The 20,909-nt window shown below is 42.0% G+C and overlaps 1 long non-coding RNA gene across 1 annotated transcript in view; it reads right to left on the bottom strand.

Moving 5' to 3' along the window:
* Positions 1-8,855: 8,855 nt before the first annotated feature.
* Positions 8,856-20,909, bottom strand: part of LOC140487708 (uncharacterized) — a 28,026-nt gene continuing 15,972 nt past the window's right edge. Inside the window, exons 2-3 of the long non-coding RNA XR_011962877.1 lie at positions 19,972-20,086; positions 8,856-9,264 (exon numbers count right to left, since the gene is read on the bottom strand). This is a non-coding gene — a long non-coding RNA (uncharacterized lncRNA). The remainder of the gene's footprint in view (positions 9,265-19,971; positions 20,087-20,909) is intronic.

Raw genomic sequence — 20,909 nt, 5'->3', positions numbered from 1 at the left:
AACGGTTAAAGGTGGATAAATCCCCAGGACCTGATCAGGTGTACCCGAGAACTCTGTGGGAAGCTAGAGAAAAGATTGCTGGGCCTCTTGCTGAGATATTTGTATCATCGATAGTCACAGATGAGGTGCTGGAAGACTGGAGGTTGGCAAACATGATGCCACTGTTTAAGAAGGGTGGTAAAGACAAGCCAGGAAATTATAGACCGGTGAGCCTGACCTCAGTGGTGGGCAAGTTGTTGGAAGGAATCCTGAGGGACAGGATGTACATGTATTTGGAAAGGCAAGGACTGATTAGGGATAGTCAACATGGCTTTGTGCATGGGAAATCATGTCTCACAAACTTGATTGAGTTTTTTGAAGAAGTAACAAAGAAGATCGATGAGGGCAGAGCAGTAGATGTGATCTATATGGACTTCAGTAAGGCGTTCGACAAGGTTCCCCATGGGAGACTGATTAGCAAGGTTAGATCTCACAGAATACAGGGAGAACTAGCCATTTGGATACAGAACTGGCTCAAATGTAAAAGACAGAGGGTGGAGGGTTGTTTTTCAGACTGGAGGCCTGTGACCAGTGGAGTGCCACAAGGATTGGTGCTGGGTCCTCTACTTTTTGTCATTTACATAAGTGATTTGAATGCGAACATAAGAGGTACAGTTAGTAAGTTTGCAGATGACACCAAAATTGGAGGTGGACTGGACAGCAAAGAGGGTTAGCTCAGATTACAACAGGATCTGGACCAGATGGGCCAATGGGCTGAAAGGTGGCAGATGGAGTTTAATTCAGATAAACGCGAGGTGCTACATTTTGGGAAATCAGGACTTAGCAGGACTTATACACTTAATGGTAAGATCCTAGGGAGTGTTGCTGAACAAAGAGACCTTGGAGTGCAGGTTCATAGCTCCTTGAAAGTGGAGTTGCAGGTAGATAGGATAGTGAAGAAGGCTTTTGGCATGCTTTCCTTTATTGGTCAGAATATTAAGTACAGGAGTTGGGAGGTTATGTTGCGGCTGTACAGGACATTAGTTAGGCCATTGTTGGAATATTGTGTGCAATTCTGGTCTCCCTGCTTTGGGAAGGGATGTTGTGAAACTTGAAAGGGTTCAGAAAAGATTTACAAGGATGTTGCCAGGGTTGGAGGATTTGAGCTATAGGGAAAGGCTGAACAAGCTGGGGCTATTTTCCCTGGAGTGTCGTACGCTAAAGGGTGACCTTATAGAGGTTTACAAAATTATGAGGGGCATGGATAGGATAAATAGACAAAAGTCTTTTCCCTGGGGTAGGGAAGTCCAGAACTAGAGGGCATAGGTTTAGGGTGCGAGGGGAAAGATATAAAAGAGACCTAAGGGGCAACTTTTTCATGCAGAGGGTAGTACGTGTATGGAATGAGCTGCCAGGGGATGTGGTGGAGGCTGGTACAATTACAACACTTAAGAGGCATTTAGATGGGTATATGGATAGGAAGGGTTTGGAGGGATACGGGCCGGGTGCTGGCAGGTGGGACTAGATTGGGTTGGGATATCTGGTCAGCATGGACGGGTTGGACTGAAGGGTCTGTTTCCATGCTGTACATTTCTATGACCCTATGACTCTATGAGGTATAGTTTGCCCTTCATGAAGCCATGTTGATTCTGTTTGAGCATATGTACTTCTAAGCTGCATTTTTATTACATCCTTTACAATAGACTCTAACCTGTCTAATGACAATTTGAAGCTAACTGGCCGAAATTATTCTTGTTCCCCCATTTTTTTGAATGAGGTAGTACATTGACAATTTTGCAATTTTCCAGGATATTTCCAAAATCTAAGGATTCTTGCAAATGCAAGTGTACCAGTACAACTACTAACTCTGTGGCCACTTTCTATAATATCCTAGATGCAATCTATCAGGTTCAGAGTTAAAAATCACACAACACCAGGTTATAGTCCAACAGGTTTAATTGGAAGCACACTAGCTTTCGGAGCGATGCTCCTTCATCAGGTGATGAAGGAGCGTCGCTCCGAAAGCTAGTGTGCTTCCAATTAAACCTGTTGGACTATAACCTGGTGTTGTGTGATTTTTAACTTCGTACACCCCAGTCCAACACCGGCATCGCCAAATCATATCAGGTTCAGGGTTACTTATCAGCATTTAGCTCCATTAGATTACAGTCATGGAATCACACAGCATGGAAACAAACCTTTTGGTTCAACTCATCCAGATATCCCAATCTGACCTAGCTTCATTTGTCCATTTGGCCCATATCCCTCTAAATCCTTTCTATTCATATACCCATCCAGATACCTTTTAAAAGTAGTATTTGTACCAGCCTCCACTACTTTGTCTGGTAGCTCATTCCATACACGCACCACCCTCTGTGTGAAAAAGTTATCCCTCATGTCCATTTTGAATCTTTCCCCTCTCATCTTAAACCCATGCCCTCTAGTTTTGGACCCCCGAGAAAAATACCTTGCCTATTCATCTTATCTATGCCCCTGGTGATTGTATGTTTGAGTTGATTGAATTTATTTATTCTTGTCACAAAACCAAGATACATTGATAAGTATTGTTTTATGTGCTCTACGGGCAGATTGTACCATACACAGTGCACCAAAGTAGCAGAACAAAGTGCAGAATATATAAACCTATATACAGTTACCCCTCAGTCTCCAAAAATAGCCCCAGCCTATTCAGCTTCTCCCTATAACTCAAACCCTCCAGTCCCTGCAACATCCTTGCATATCTTTTCTTAGATGAGGGGCCCAAAACTGTTCATAGTATTTTAATTGTGGTCTGACTACTGTCTTGTATAGTTTTTGCAACGTTTTCCTATTTTATAGTCCATTCCATTTGAAATAAAGGCCAAATTTCTACTTTCCTTGCATGTAATCCACTGAACTTGTATGTAGGCCAGAATTTATTGCCTGTCCCTAGTTGCCTTCTTGAACAACTGCAGTCCATGTCTGCAGGTCGACCCACAATACAGTTAGGAAGGGAGTTCCAGGATTTTGACCCAGGATCTCTGCACTCTCTCGTGTTTAACAGTAGCCTTCCTATTACAGGGAGATCAGAACTGTACACAGCACTCTAAAAGTGACCTTACCAATGTCCTGTACAGCTGCAACATGATATCCTAACTCCTATACTCAATTTTCTGACCAATGAAGGAAAGCATGCCAAAAGCCTTCTTCACCATCCTGTCTGCCTGCGACTCCACTTTCAAGGAACTATGCACCTGCATCCCTAGGACTCTTTGTTTGGTATTCTGTATTCCTGATGAAGGGCTTTTGCCCGAAACATCAATTTTACTGCTCCTCAGATGCTACCCGAACTGCTGTGCTTTTCCAGCACCACTCTACTCCAACACTCCCCAGGACCCTACCATTAACTGTGTAAACCCTGCCCTGATTTTGTTACACCTTACATTTATCTAAATTAAACTTCATCTGCCACTACTTTGCCCTTTGGCCCATCTGATCAAGGTCCCATTGTACTCAGGGATAATCTTCTTCATTGTCTACAATATCACCAATTTTGTCATCGCTACACTTACTAACCATACCTCCTATATTCACATCCAAATCATTTCTACAAATGATGAAAATCATTGAACCCAGCACCAATCCTTGTGACAAACTGCTAGAAACAAGCTTTCAGTCCGAAAAGCAACTCACTACTACCACCCTCTGTCTCCTACCTTCAAACCAATTTTGTATCCAATTGGTTAGCTCCCCCGGATCCCATGTGATCTAACCTGACTAACCAATCTACCATGCGGAACCTTGTCAAATGCTTTGCTGAAGTCCATACAGACAACGTTCACTGCTCTGCCTTCATCAGTCTTCTACGTCACTTCTTCAAAAACTCAATTAAGTTAGGAGACATGATTTCTCACACACAAAGTCCATGCTGACTAGCCCTAATCAGCCCTTGCCTTTCCAAATGCAGGTAAATCCTGTCCCTCAGGATCCCCTCCAACAGCTTATCCATCATGGATATAATGTTAACTCTTGAAACATTCCCTGGCTTTTCCTTATATAACTTTCTTAAATAATGCCACCTCATTAACCAATTTCCAATCTTCCGACACCTCACCCTCGGCTGTCAATGATAGAAATATCCAGAAAGGGGCCCAGCAATCTCTTCCCTAGCTTCCCACAAAGTTCTAGGAAAGACCTGATCAGATTCCAAGGATTTATCTACCTATCTGTGTGTTAAGATCTCCAGCAGCTCATCATATTATGAACTCTTTTCAAAGCATCACTATTTATTTTGCCAAGTTCCCAAGTTTCCATGTCCTTCTCCATGGGAAATGCTGATGCACAATGTTAGTTTAGTATCTCACCCATCTGTTGTGATTCCACACATAGCCACACTGAAATTCTCTCCCATGTTATTCTTTTGCCCTTAATGTACTTATAAAGTCTCTTTGAGTTCTCGTTAACTTTATTCGCCAAAACTATCTCATGTCTCTTTTTTGCCTTCCTACTTCTCCCTCAAGTACACTCCTATTGCCCTTCTAGGGCTTCACTTGATCCCAGCTGTCTATGTCTGACATATGCCTTCTTTTTCTTGATCAGAGCATCAATTTCTCTGGTCATCCAGCATTCCCTCCACCTACACACTAACAGGAAATACAATCTCTGAAGTCTTGGTATTTCATTTTTAAAGGCCTCCCACTTCCAAATTGTCCCTTTACCTGCAAATAGCCTTCCCTAATCAACTTTTGAAATTTCCTGTCTAATATTGCCAAAATTGGCCTTTCTCCAAAGTAGAACTTTAATGTTTAGATCAGGTCTATCCTTTTGCACAACTATTTCAAAACTAGTAGAATTATGATCACTGGCCCCAAAGTGCTCTCTCACTGACATCTCAGTCATTGCCCTGTCTTATTTCCTGAGAGAAGGTCATATTTTGCTCCTTCTCTCGTATGTATATTCACATACTGAATAAGAAAATATACTTATATACACTTGACAAAATCCTCCCCATCTAAGCCCTTAATACGATGACAGTCCCAGTCTATGTTTGGAAAGTTAAAATCCCCGACCATTGCAACCCTATTAGGTTGATGTATGGTGCATCAACGGTTGGCACTGCTGCCTCACAGTGCTATTGACTCAGGTTCAATTCCACCCTCGGGTGACTGTGTAGAGTTTGCATGTTCTTGTCGTGTCTGCATGGTTTCCACTGTTTCCTTCCACAGTCCAACAAGGTGCCGATTAGGCAAATTAGCTATGATAAACATAGGGATATGGTAGAGCAGTGGGTCTGGGTGGGATGTTCTTCAGATGGTCAATGTGGATTTGATGGGCCTCATAGTCTGCTTCCATACTGTAGGAATTCTATTATTTTGAAGGAAATAGCTGAAAGGATAGTGGAGGCATTAATGGTAATCTTTCTAGTATCACTGTAGTCAGGGAAGGTCGCAGAAGACTGGAAAATTGCAAATGTAACCGCCCCTACCCCCACACCACACCCCCCCTCCACCAGCTTAAGAAGGGAGTAAGGCAAAAGATGGGAAGTTATAGGCTGATTTGAGGAGGTAATGAGCAGGTTAGACCAAGGAGAGCCAATTGATGTTATCTCTCTGGACTTCTAGAAGGCCTTTGATAAGGTGCTTCACAGGAGGCTTCTGAGTAAGATAAGGCCCCTGGTGTTAGAGGCAAGGAGAGAAAGCAGAGAGTGGAGATAAAAGGGTCCTTCTCAGGATGGAAGCCAGTGACTAGTGGTGTTCCGCAAGGTTCAGTGTTCAGACCACAACTTTTCACTTTATGCATAATGATCTGGATAAAGGAACTGAGGCCATTCTGGCTAAGTTTGCAGATGACACAAAGAGAAGTGAGGGAACAGGTAGTATGGAGGAGGTAGGGAGACTGCAGAAAGATTTAGGCAGATGAGGAGATTAGGCAAAGAAATGGCAGATCAAATACTATGTGGGAAAGTGTGAGGTCATGCACTTTGGTAGGAAGAATAGAGGCATGGACTGTTTTCTAAATGGCAGAAAATTCAGAAATCTGGGGTACAAAGGGACTTGGGAGTCCTAGTCCAGGATTCTCTTATGGTAAACTTGCAGGTTGAGTCAGTACTTAAGAAAACAAATACAATGTTATCATTCATCTCAAGAGGACTAGAATATAAAAGTAGGGATGTACTTCTGAGGCTTTAGAAGACTCTGGTCAGACCACATTTAGAGTACTGAGAGCAATTTTAGGCCCCATACCTCAAGAAGGATGGGATGCTGCCTGAACTGCTGTGCTCTTTCAGCACCACTAATCCAGAATCTGGTTTCCAGCATCTGCAGTCATTGTTTTTACCTCAAGAAGGATGTATTGGCCCTGGAGCAGATCCAGAGAAGGTTTATGAGAACGATCCCAGGAATGAAAGGCTTAACATATGAGGAACATTTGAGGGCTCTGGGACTATACCCGATGGAGTTTAGAAGGAATAGGAGGGAGATCTGATTGAAATTTATAGAATACTGAACAGCGTGGAGAGACTGGACATTGGGAAGATGTTTCCATTGGCAAGAGAGATGAGGACCTGAGGGCACAGACTTAGAATAAAGTGAAGATCCTTTAGAATGGAGGTAAGGAGAAACATCTTCAGCCAGAGAGTAGTGAATCTGTGGAATTCACTGCCACAGAAGGCTATGGAGGCCATGTCACTGAGTATATTTAAGGCAGAGATAGATAAGTTCTTGATCGCCAAGGGGATCAAACATTATGGGAGAAAGTGGAAAAATGGGATTAAAAAAACTATCAGCCATGACTGAATGGTGGAGTAGATTCGATGGGCCGAATGGCATAATTTCTGTTCCTATGGTCTTATTCTTACAGATATCCAAAATCACCTTACGTATTTGTTTCTCGACTCCTGCTGATTATTGAGGGGCCTATTGTACAATTCCAACAAGGTGATCATCCCTTTCTTATTTCTCAGTTCCACCTAAATAACTTTATTGGACAATATCACAGGAAAAGCCTCCCTAAGCACGGCCAAAATGTTATCCCTAACCAAAACACTGCTCCCCCTCCTCTCTTGCCTCCCTTGCTATCCTTCCTGTAGTATCTATACCCTGGAATATCAAGCTGCCAGTCCTGTCCATCCCTGAACTGCACTTCTGTAATAGCTATGATAACCCAGAATCATGTTCCCAACCATGCCCTAAGTTCATATGCCTTAACTGTTAGGCCTCTTGCATTGAAGTAAATATAGTTTTATTTGGCTATTTGACTTGCATCCCTTATCTACTATACCAGCCTCAGCCTGATCTCTTTTCTTACTAACACTTTGGTTTCCACATCACTTCCCACCCCCCACCCCTTATTAGTTTAAAGACTTCTGAGTAGCACTAGCAAATGTCCTGCAAGAAAATTGGTCTGCTTCAACTTCAGGTGGAACCTGTTCCTCTAATATCAGTCATTTCTACCCCAAAGAGATCCCAATGGTCCAAAAATGTGAATCTTTGCCCACTGCACCAGCTCTTTGGCCCTGCATTCATATGCTTTATCCTCCTATTCTTACTGTCACACGCAGGTAGTACTGGCAGTAGTCCAGATATTACTACCCTTAAGGACCTACATTTTAACCTACCGCCTAGTTTCCTATATTCTACCTTTTCTGAAATGATAGTTATTGTATGTATTTCCTACACCCATTTTGCTCTTGATTATTTCGAATTTTTGGAATAATATTAGTGTCTTCAATCATGAAGATTTAGTGCTGATAATGCATTGAACTCCTCTGCCATTTCTTGGCTCCCCAGTATTAACCCAGCCTCATCCTTGAGGGAACTATGTTCACTTTGACACATCTCTTTTCTATATATTTAAAATAGCCATTACTGTTCTTTTTACATTATTGCTAGATTGCCATCAAAGTTTATCTTCTCCCTCTGTATTATATTTTGGTCAACTTTTGTTGGTTTTTAAGACTTTCCAATCCTCTGTCTTTACCAGTAATCTTTGCCACATGGTAGGTTTCTTTTCCCAATTCGATACTAATTGTGTCAGTAGTCAGTATATTGTCTTCAAAACTGTATGCTTTCTTCATTGACTTATTGACTTTAGTCAAGCAAATTAATGTACATAACTGCATCGAATGTGTAGCTTCCTCTCAAATCAATGAAGTTCAGAAGGCTTCTTTTATGCTTTCTCACAATGCAGGAGAAAAGTGATTCAGTTTAAACCATGTCTCTAAAGACCTATTTATTGTACAGCATGACAAAACTACAAGTTCAGATGACCAAAGCTGAATACATTTCCCTCAAGGCTGATATATAAGTAGACTGTCCCAACTCAGTACACATGCTTGAAAATCTCAGGATAATGAGTTAGCTATTTAGGAATGAGATAAAGAGAAATATCTTTACTCAAAGGGCTGTGAATTTTTGGAATGCTCTACCCTAGAGAGCTGTAGATACTCAGGCGTTGAGTAGTCATTGAGTCAAGAGAAGTCAATAGGTTTTTGGGTACTAAGGGAATTAAATAAACAAGCTCAAAGGTTCAAACTGTCTCTTCCTGTTCCTTATTTCCTTATAAAGTATTAAATTAGTGAACTCTGTGGATTTTCTATATTGATTGTTAAAATCCACAGGCGCATATTAATTACACTAACTACCGTGATTCCAATCTCCTATATCACAGCCTCAGAGAACATGGGGAAAATGCCTTTTGCTCTGTGTCAGGATCATACAGTTTTCACATAAGTGTTTTTAGGTCAGAACCTGCCCTGCAGTCATTGCAAATTCACATCTGTAATTTTATTAACAATGGGGTAAAGCATTGCTCCAGTTAAAACAGAGAGAACTAGACAGATTTTGTAATTTCCGCTGCCATAGACACAAAGCCAACTTTGTCACTCATTACAAAACAGATTTGAGAGAATCAATTTCCACTTTCTTTTACTAAGGAAAAAAATACATTCAAGGATAAAACATTCTTGAGTCCCTCCCCTCCCCCTCACAAAGTGCCCAGAGCTCACTGCTGCATTAAATTGTTCTGATTTAATCCACTTCTCCCTCTGCACAGATTCATTTCAGTCCTCGCACAACAGGTTATGGAAAAACAAATGCATCCTGAGTTAAAGCTGTCAACCTTGCTAACTTAAATGTCTGGGATCACTAATTTTATTCCAAGTGATTTCAGCAGAGACCGAAGAATGAGCTTGGGACTCCACTCCATTTCACAGCAGATCAACCAGGCAGATGAATCAACAAATCCATTGCAAGTCTGTTACAGGATCCCATGCAAAAAATGCTTGTGTTGGACACTTCCGATAAACACCTGCATACATAGAAAAGACAGTGAGTTTATTTTTTATTTCATATACATATATTTAATTTCAAGATACTTGTATGCCCATTTCATCAGTTGCTGTCCCTGCAATAATTTTAAACATTCTGCAAGATGACTGGAACAAGATTTACTCTACTTTATATATTTATAACCACTTTTGATGTTTGAAAGGATTTTACAGTCAAATAAGTATCTTCTGATGTATAATCACAACTATATTGTATGAAATGCAGCAAATGGCACTTCATAAGCTCTTGCAAGCAGCAATGTAAAAATGACCAAACAATCTGTTGATGAAAAGACAATTATCAGTCAAGTTATGGGATAACATCCCTGGCTCTTCCAGGAAGTAATGTCATAGGATCTTTTACAGTAGACAAGCAGGAGGCGAGAAGAACACAGCAAAGGAGCAGCATCAGGGGGGGTGGAGAAGTCAAAGTTTCTGGTGTAACCTTTATAGCTACCTGAATAGGCTTTTGGTTTAACCTCTCATTTGAAAGACCGCATCTTCATTAGAATGTCAGTCTGGAATTTTGTGCTCAAGCACTGGAGTGGGAATAAACCCAGAGGTGCTCCAAAAAAAAATTACTGAAGTAACTCACAGAGGGCAGTATCCAGATACATGTGCACAGGACTTGACACTGGTCCGGCTTCCTTAGAGTCAGCTCAGAGAGTGAACAGAACCTCTGACATTCCTGTTTATATCTGTCAGCCAGAGCTCCCTGATAGGGGCCACTAACCTGGTCCAATCAGGGAACTCATGTTCTATGAGATCTACTTGGCTTACTTCGTTACAATCACCCAATCCCTCCCCTTCTACGTCTTTGGACGTAGGCCTGTCCTTTTTCTTGTAACCTCTCCTGGGTGTTTTCGCAGAATCCACCTTGGTTCCTCCTACTTAACCTTAGATATGGAGAGGGAGGGGATAATCAGACTGTAGCCTGCCTCTTGTGCCTGGAGCATCTCTGAAGAAATGCATCCCCACCATCAGGCAGTAAAGGTATCAAGGATGTGACATCCACCATGTCCATCTCAGACTCTGAGGTTCCTTCAACATGACATGGACAGATAAGAATCCACGGATTCCAACAGCCTTTCTGGGCATTCTGAGGGGCCGGAGATAGAACATAGAACATAGAACATTACAGCGCAGTACAGGCCCTTCGGCCCTCGATGTTGCGCCGATCAAAGCACACCTAACCTACACTAACCTCCATATACCTATCCAATGCCCGCTTAAATACCCATAAAGAGGGAGAGTCCACTACTGCTACTGGCAGGGCATTCCATGAACTTACGACTCGCTGAGTGAAGAACCTACCCCTAACATCTGTCCTATATCTACCCCCCCTTAATTTAAAGCTATGCCCCCTTGTAATAGCTGACTCCATACGTGGAAAAAGGTTCTCACTGTCAAGGAAAAAGGTTCTCACTGTCAAGGAAAAAGGTTCTCACTGTCAAAGATGTTTTGCTACTGCTCAGTTTGTGAGTTTGCAGCTTTCATGTGGTCCATGTGCTTGTTCAGGACCACCTCACCTACCCAAACTTTGTATGTCACAAGACTTGACCTCACGTTGAACATGCCTTTTACCCATGCAGGGCCATTCCCATGGCTTCAGCACAGAACTTCATCCCCTGAAGTAAACGCTCTCTCAAGTAGTCTTATGTCCAACATTGCTGTTCCTGATGCCATTTCATCACCTTCCTCCAGGGTCCAGATTTAACCTGGTGCTCTCCCCATTAGCAACTCTGTTGGACCTGTCCCTGTAGTTAAGTGAGGAGTGGTCCCATAATCAAAAAGGGACCAGGACAGTTTGGCATTAAGTGAAGCTATAGGCTGTTTCATTAAGCCTGTCAAAGTTTGTACTGCTCTTTTCCCCAGACCACTGGACAACAGACATTATGGAGCTGTCCTTATATGTTGAATGAAAATACTCAGCTTTAGGAAATACTTGAATTCCTTGCTGGTAAATAGAGTCATATTGACGTATAGCATGGAAACAGACCCTTCAGTCCAAACTGTCCATGCCAACCAGATATCCCAACCCAATCTAGTCCCACCTGCCAGCACCTGGCCCATATCCCTCCAGACCCTTCCTATTCATCTACCCATCTTAAATGTTGCAATTGTACCAGCCTCCATCACTTCCTCTGGCAGCTCATTCCAACGATTGCCTGTTGTCTGTAACCAACACTTTCGGGTGCCTGTGTATTGAAAAGCTCCAAGCATCGTTTGCTATTGTCTGCCCAGTGTTTGATGAATGAACTCATTGCACATCCAACCATTTTGAGTGGGCGTCCACACTAACTAAAAACATAGAGCCCATGAAAGGGTCAGCATAGTCAATGTGTAACCAAATCCAGGGTTATCCGGCTATTCCCACAAATGTGGGGAAGCTGCTGGCAGTAATACTTGTCCTTGTTGGCACTACCTCACCAATGCAGCTATGTCAGCATTCAGTCCTGGCCATCAGACATAACTTCTTGCCAACATCTTCATTTTGGTTACTCCTGGATTACCCTGGTGGAGTTCAGCCAGTACCTGATGGTGACTTTGCTTGGGACAATCACTCTTGCTCCCCATCATGAAAGGCCACCATCTGTGGTGATCTCGTGTCGCTGGGTCCAGGAAGATTTCAATTTTGGTTGTGATAGCCCTTTTGCTCCCATATTACCATTGACTGTCCTAGTTTTGTGTTCACAGTGTAATATTGTCAGCAGTAACCGGAAGGATGCCCTGAAAAGTTTAAAACCAGAATAGACTCTCCCAGAGGCAGCACCACCCATGGTGTATCTGCCAGCAGGAAGCAGCTCAAAGCATCTGCATTTGCTACTTGGCCTCTTGGACGGTGTCCCAACTTGTAACTGCACACATTTGGAATGAAAGATCACCTTGGAATTCAACCTGAAGCTATGGGTGGCATGGCCTTATCCTCTTTTAATAACCCTAGTAGAGGTTTGTAGTCTCTTACTATTACAAATCTATGTCTGGAAAGGTATTGGTGGAAGTTTCTCACACCAAAGACAATGGCCAAACCTTCCTTTTCTATCTGGGCATATCATGCTCTGTATCAGAGTCGAGAATGGTGATGCTGGAAAAGCAAAGCAGATCAGGCAGCATCTGAGGACCATTTCCAGCACCACACTCACAGCTCTGATCTCCAACATCTGCAGTCCTCACATTCTCCTGTGCTCTGTATCAGCCAAAGTCCAGGAAGCATATACTTTTGGACCATTTGTAAGCCAACACTACACCAATATCATAGGTGGAGGAATCACATGTCAACACCAGATCTCACTTGGGATCATGGCATGCCAACATCTTTGACAACAACAGCTGCTTCTTCACTTCTCTAAAGACTATTTCTTGGCTATGAAACCATTTCCAAGGTTAACTCTTTTTCAATAGAAGGTGTAAGGGTACAAGGATGGAGACCAGATTATGCATGAACTTTCCATAATAAATCAGCAATCCAAGGAAAGACCTAAGCCCTAGTACAGACATGGGAGCTGAGGCACCTTTGATTGTCCTCACTATCTTCAAACAGGTGTAAACAGGTCTTGTCGACTCTGTAGCCCAAGCAGGTCACTTGGGGTGTCTGGAACACACATGTTTCCCTTCCGAACTGTAAGCCCACTTGGGAGAAACTTCTAAGGTTTATGTCCAAGTTCTCTAAATGCACTTTACTGATTTTCCCTGTTATTAGCATGGCATCCAGATTAATGGCAATCTGGGGTATACCTTGTAAAGTGTTCTCCATCATCTGCTGAAAAATGGCACAGATTGATGATACCCCAAAAGCCAGTCTCATATATTGTACAAACCCTTATGGGTATTAATTGTAGCACACCTCTGGGAATCTTCATCGAACTGCAATTTTGCATGGCTCTCGTCCAGCTTTGTGAAGGACAGACACACCCCTGCTAGTTTTGTGTATAACTCCTCTATGCAAGGGATTGGGTATTTATTCAGTCACAAGAAACTGACCCTTCGGCCTTCACAGTGGTAAGACTGGTACTGCCCATTCCGTGAACTGGACTGTTATGATGATTCCTTCGCTTTCCAACCTCCTGATTTCTGCCTCTACTTTTACCCTTAAGGCAAATGACACTGAGTGAGCCTTGCAGAATTTCCTCCTGGTCAATATATAAGGTGGTCTTGGATCCTTTGATAGCCCCTAGACCTTTCTGAAAAGTTTCCAGGTATTCAATTAGGACACTCAGGCAGCCATTTTCTAATCGAGAAATGTTGAGCCAATTAAGGTGAATCTTTCGCCCCATCAAGCTTGAGCCCAAGTCTTTTACTACAATCAGTGGTAACTGAACCAACTGCTTCTCATACGAGGCCAAAACCAGTGAAAAGTTATCCTTCTAATTCTCATTGATTCCAGTTTTGCTCAGGCTCCTTGACACCACACTCGATCAAATGTGACCTTGATGTCAAGGACAGCCATACTCACCTCACCTCCTAAGTTTAACCCCTTTGTGCTGAACCAGGGTTGTATTCAGGTCAGGAGCTGAGTGGTCCTGCCAGTCCCCAAGCTGTTCAGGTTATTGCTAAGCAAGTTTTGACTGATAGCACAGCCAATGACATTTTCTGTGACTTTGGCAGTGATTAAGAATAGATTGATAGACTGCAATTGGCCAAGCTAGCTTTTTGTGTTTTGCTGGTTAGATGCCAGTATTGCAGAAATACTGGAACAGCTTGACCAAGGGTGCAGCCAGTTTTGTAGTGCAAGTCTTCAGTTTGTTACCAGATTGAAGTCAGGGCCCAAAGCCTTTTGTCGTATCCAGTGCCATTAGCCATTTCTTAATGTGACGTGGTGCGAATCAAATTGCTTGATGATCAGTGATGCTAAGGACCTCTGGAGGAGGTGGAAATGTGGAGGTGGAGATGTAGTCAGCACTTCTGGCAGAAGGTTACTGCAAATGCTTCAGTCTTATCTTTTGCACTAATGTGTCTGTCTTCCCCATCACTGATAATCGGGATTTTTTGGAGCTGTCTCCTCCAGTCAATTGTTTTTTGATGTTTGTTCCAGGTACAGAAATGCCTCCATTTTAAAATACTCATCCTTCTTTTAAAATCCCTCACTCTCTTGGAAGCTGCTCTGAGTCTCCAACCCTTCAATGTTCCTTCAATGCTGCTTTCTTGGGCATCCCTGATGTTAATTTACCCCATCTTTAGTAGCTGTGGGCACAGGCATCAAGGTCTCAACCTCTGGAATCTCCTTCCAAAACTCATCAATTTGTCATTTAAAAAAAACACACAAAATGCTCCTTCAAGCCCACCTCTCACCAACTTTTTTTGTTTTCTGACCTAATAATTCCTGTGGGTTGGTTCCAAAACTTGTTTGCAGATCATTCTGATGAAATGCCTTGGCTCTTTTCACTATGAAAAAGGTGTTGTATAGATCCCAAGATGTAGGAGTAAAATTAAGCCATTCAGCCCATTGAGTCTGTTCCACTATTCGATCATGGCTGATGTTCCTCAACCTCATTCTTCTGCCTTCTCCCCATACCCCTTAATCCACTTACAATCTATCCGACCTACCCCTGTCTTAAATGCCCTCAATGATTTGGCCTTCACAGCCTTCTGTGGCAATAGGTTCCACAGATTAACCACTCTCTGGCCAAAGAAATTTTTCCTCATCTCAGTTCTAAAGGATTGTCCCTGAGGCTACATCGTAGTGTCTTCTACTGGTGGAAACATCTCCACGTCCATATCCAGGTCCCTCTGTGTATTCTGTAAGTTTCAATGAGATTCCCCTTATTCTAAACCCAGACTCCTCAATTGACATCCCTTCATCCTCCGGATTATTCCTGCAAGTCTTTCGTTAAGTTGTCCCAAACACCTTGAATTTACCAGGTATAATGGACAAGATAGCTCAAACACTAAGAGAACATAAAATGCCAGATTCTCAACTGATCATATCTGTTCAGCTGAATATTTTGGCACGTTGCAACACCCAGTAATGCAGTAAATATTCTGCTGATATTGTCACTAAATAGTATAGCTGCCAATACTGGGAGAGCTGCAGAATGAAAAAAAAAGAAAGTGGGATAAATATTCTGCAAGTAGTACAGGCTGTGTAAATATTATTCTGGTCACCAAATTATGAATTATGAATTCTTACTTTGAAGAATCGCAGTGCGAAAGAATACTCAAAAACCTGTTTAATTCGATTACCTTTCAAATCACTGGGGTTTTCCTGTTAAAATTCCACAGTACTTTCTTACAAGTTCATTTGAATCCCCTCTCCAGGGGATGTGCTGCCATTAAAAATCAGGTGGTTCTCATCAAATAACTAGGTGTGTGCACAAGCCAAGATATCCCTGTATTTATAGATATGTTTTTTTGATCCGGATCACAAAGGCTTATAAAGATGTCTCAGGTGTATAGGATTTTGAAATAAACTCCGCAGTATTGCTTTCAATGCACATTGGGACATCTGCCAAACCCACCACACTCCATTATCACAAAGTTTATAGAAAATACATTCATCACATTCCACAGAAGGCAAGCAAGAGAACCATGCATTATCACCACCTGCTTCGAGTTACAACTGGAAAATATCAGAAGTGAGACTAATTGCTTATTCATTTTTCCTGCACTGTGACTTTTATGTTAGTATTCAGTTGCCCAGGGAAACTCATTTAATTGCTACTGTACCTAGATAAATCTCACTTAAACACACTTCTGACGAAGTCAAATATTTGACAGCTTGTTCTGCGATATATAGTTAATTCTGGAAAAGGATGAATTACCTGCATCAGGTAATTAGGAAGACCCAGTACACAGCATTATATCAATCAACAAAACTATGTAAAGAATAAAAATATTTCAATTTAACACATTGGAGATTTTCCAACATTTCAGACAGTGAATTGTTTTTGAAGTATTCCATGACTCACTGAATTCTGAGAAGGAGGTCATTTCAGCCCATTGCATCTATACTGTTCTTTCCAAATGTGCATTTTGCTTACTGTAATAATCCTGCTTTCTCCCCTGCACATTGTTACTTTTTAAAATAACAGTCTAACTCCCTTTGGAATGCATCAACTGAATTTTCCTCCATTACATTTCCAAGCAGCACATTCCATACCCTAACTATTCACTGCATGAAAAAGCATTTTCTCACATCACTTTCACATTTTTTTAATCAACACATCCTTATGGCCAAACCTTGAAGACCGGGAACAGTGTCTCCCTATTGATTCTGCCCAAATCCGTCACGATTTTAAATGTCTATCAAATCTCCTGTAATCCTTCTCTTATCCAAGGGAATACAGTCCTAACTTAGAACATAACAGCGCAGTATAGGCTCTTCAACCCTTGATATTGCACCGACCTGTGGAACCAATCTGAACCCCATCTATCCTATACTATTCCATTTTCATCCATATGTTTATCCAATTACCATTTAAATGTCCTTAAATGTGGCGAGTCTTCTACCAATGCAGGCAGTGCATTCCACGCCCCTACTACTCTCCCAGTAAAGAAACTACCTCTGATATCTGTCCCATATCGATCACCACTCAATTTAAAGCTGTGTCCCCTCATGCTAGCCATCACCATCTGAGGAAAAAAGGCTCTCACTGTCCACCCTATCTAACCCTCTTATTATCTTGTATGTCTCACCTCTCAACCTTCTTCTCTCTTTAACAAAAACAGCCTCAAGTCCCTCAGCCTTTCCTAATAAGACTTTCCCTCCATACCAGACAACATCCTAATAAATCTCCTCTGTACACTTTCCAAAGCTTCCACATCCTTCCTAAATTGCGGTGTCCTGACAGTATATAATACTGCAAGTGTGCCCACACCAGAGTTTTGTACAGCTGCAGCATGACCTCGTGGCTCTGAAACTCAATCCCTCTACCAATTAAATCTAACATACTGTATGCCTTCTTAACAACCCCATCAACCTGGTGGCGACTTTCAGGGATCTATGTACATGGACACCGAGATCTCTCTGCTTACCTATACTACCAAGAATTTTACCATTAGCCCAGTACTCTGCATTCCTATTACTTCTTCCAAAGTGAGACACCTCACACTTTTCCGCATTAAATTTCATTTGCCACCTTTCAGCCCAGCTCTGCAGCTTATCCATGTCCCTCTGTAACCTGCAACATTCTTCAGTACTATCCACAACTCCACTGACCTTCATGTCATCTGCACATTTACAAACTCATCCTTCTATGCCCTCATCTAGGTCATTTATAAAAATGACAAACAGCAGTGGCCCCAAAACAGATCCTTGCAGTACATCACTAATAACTGAACTCCAGGATGAACATTTCCCATTAACCATCACCCTCTGTCTTCTTTCAGCTAGCTGGTTTCTAATCCAAACCGCTAAATCACCCTCAATCCCATGCCTCTATATTTTCTGCAATAGCCTATAGTGGGGAACCTTATCAAATGCCTTACCGAAATCCATATACATCACTTCAACCGCTTTACTCTCATCCACCTGTTTGGTCACCTTCTCAAAGAACTCAATAAGGTTTATGAGGCACGACCTAACCTTCACAAAACCATGTTGACTATCCCTAATCAACTATTCCTCTCTACATGATTATGAATCCTATTTCTTATAACTTTTTCCAACACTTTACCCACAACCGAAGTAAGGCTATCATTACCAAGGTTGTCTCTACTCCCCTTTTTGAACAAGAGGACAATATTTGCTATCCTCTAGTCTTCTGGCATTATTCCTGTAGACAACAATGACATAAATATCAAAGCCAAAGGCTCTGCAACATTCTCCATGGCTTCCCAGAAAATAAATCCCTAGGATAAATTCTATCCTGCCCAAGGGACTTACCTATTTCACACTTTCCAGAATTGCTAACACCACCTCCTTGTGAACTTCAATCCTATCTAGTCTAGTAGCCTGTATCTCAGTATTCTCCTCCGCAACACTGTCTTTTTCCAGTGTGAATACTGATGAAAAATATTCATTTAGTGCTTTCCCATCTCCTTGGATTCGAGGCACAACTTTCCACTAATATCCTTGATTGGCCCTAATCTTACTCTAGTCATTCCTTTATTTCTGATATACCTATAGAAAGCTTTAGGGTTTTCCTTGATCCTATCTGCCAAGACTTCTCATGTTCCCTCCTGGCTCTTCTTAGCTGTCTCTTTAAGTCTTTCCTGGCTAACTTATAATTCTCGAGCACCCTAAATGAGCTTTAATGTCTCATCCTAAAATAAACCTTCTTCTTCCTCTTGACAAGAGATTCAACTTCTTTAGTAAATCACAGCTCCTTTGCTCAACCACTTCCTGCCTGCCTGACAGATACATACTTATCAAGGACACACAGTCGCTGTTCCTTGAATAAGCTCCACATTTCAATTGTGCTCATCCCCTGCAGTTTCCTTCCCCATCCTATGCATCCTAAGTCTTGCCTATTCGCATCATAATTGCTTTCTCCCCCAGCAATAACTCTGTGGTATATATCTATCCCTTTCCATCACTAAAGTAAACATAACCGAATTGTGGTCACTATCACCAAAGTGCTCATCCATCTCCAAATCTAACACCTGGCCAGGTAGATTACCCAGTACCAAATCCAATGTGGCCTCGCCCCTTGTTGGCTTGTCTACATACTGTGTCAGGAAAACATCCTGCACACATTGGACCAAAATCGACCCATCTAAAGTACTCGATCTATAGTATTTCCAATCAATATTTGGAAAGTTAACGTCCCCATAGCAATTATCCTGTTTCTCTCGCTCCTATTCAGATATATCTTAGCTATCCTTTCCTCTACATCTCTGGAACTATTCGGAGGCTTATAGAAAACTCCCAACAGGGTGGCCTGTCCTTTCCTGTTTCTAACGTCAGCCCATATTACTTCAGTAGGTGAGTCCTCATCAATTGTCCTGTCTGCCACTGTAAACTGTCCTTGACTAACAATGCCACACCTCCCTCTCTGTTACCATCTTCTCTGTTCTTACTGAAATATCTAAATCCCAGAACCTGCAACAACCATTCCTGTCCCTGCTCTACCCATGCTTCTCCAATCTAACCCTATAATTGAAGCCCTTCATCCCTGGAATGAGTCTCGAAAATCTCTTCTGCACCCTTCAAACACCTTCACATCTTTCCCAAAGTATGACATCCAGAACTGAGTGCAATATTCTAGCTAATGTCTGATATGGGTCCATGAATCTCGTTGCTCCTATATGCTATGCCTGTATTTATAAAGCCTACAATACTGCCTGCTTTATTAACTATGCTCTTAACCTATGCTGCATCTTTAACAAATCATGCACATATACATCCAGGGCCTTCTGCTCCTGCACTGCCTTCAGAGTTGTACCCTTTATTTTGTATTGTCATTCCAGGTTATTCTTAACAAAATGATTCACCTCATATTTCCCTACATTGAACTTCATCTAACAATTGACTGCATCTTTTCAAAGTTCTACACTATCCTCACACAGTTTACTTTGGTTTCACGTTCTGTATCATCCACAAAATTTGAAATTGTGCCCTACATACCCAGGTCTAGGTCATCAATATATATAAGGAAGTCTAAAGGTCTCACTCTCCTTCCTGTAAAATACTGCTAAACCCTTTCCTTCAAATTACTTAACCAAACAAGAGGTGGTAGCTATTCAATGCTTTTCACTTGTTCCTCCATTCAAGTAGATCATGACAAATCTCTATAACATCAACTACCTACCTTCGTGTTGTACACTTAACATTCACGGCTCCAATGTTCCATGGATTTCAGGTTTGAAACTTCCAGTTGTCTTCCAACCTCAACATGGAAAGGGGTGTTCCAGATCTTCACTACCCTTTGTGTGAAGAAATAACTGAATAATTTTTATTTTACAATTCTCCCTTTTCTTGGAAAACAAGGAGAAAATGAAAGGCAATAGATCAATAACACTTCATTTTGATGGAACAGTCTGAAATCTCAATCATCAATAATTTTCCCTTCAAGTTTCTAACATTGTGGATTAGACTAGTTTGGTACTGGAGGAGAATATCACTTTCAGAGGGTTCACTTTTTGGGTGAGATGTTAAATTGAACCACGTTAGGTTCAAGTAAAAATAACGTCACAGTCTTGCCACACTGAGCAGGAGGGATCACCTTAAGTATTCTGGCTAATATTTTATATCTTGACCAACACTGAAAAGCAGATCATTTTGTCATTATCCCTTTTCTTTTTTGTAGGAGCTTAAATGTGCACAAATTGATTGCTGCCTTTCTTACATTATAACAGTGAAGGGACAGCACAGTGACTCAGTGCTTAGCATGGCTGTTTCACAGCATTGGGGACCTGTTCGATTTCACCCTCGGGCGACTGTCTGTGTGGAGCTTGCACATTCTCCCCGTGTCTGCATGGGTTTCCTCCAGGTGCTCTGGTTTCCTCCCATAGTCCAAGGATGTGCAAGTTAGATGGCCATACTGTAATGCTTGTGGTGTCCAGGGATGTGTCGGTTAGGTGGATTAGCCATGGGAAATGCAGGGTTACAGGGTTAGGGTAAGGGGGCGAGTCTGGGTAGGATGCTTTTCGGTCGGTCGGTGTGGACTTGTTGGGCTGAATGGTCTGTTACCACACTGTAGGGATTCTAGGATACTTTGAAAATAGTTAATTGGCTCTCAAGCCCTGT

Source organism: Chiloscyllium punctatum, chromosome 17 (assembly GCF_047496795.1).
Source record: "Chiloscyllium punctatum isolate Juve2018m chromosome 17, sChiPun1.3, whole genome shotgun sequence".
NCBI classification, from domain to species: Eukaryota; Metazoa; Chordata; class Chondrichthyes; order Orectolobiformes; family Hemiscylliidae; genus Chiloscyllium; species Chiloscyllium punctatum.
This window is presented reverse-complemented; position numbering and strand designations above follow the sequence as displayed.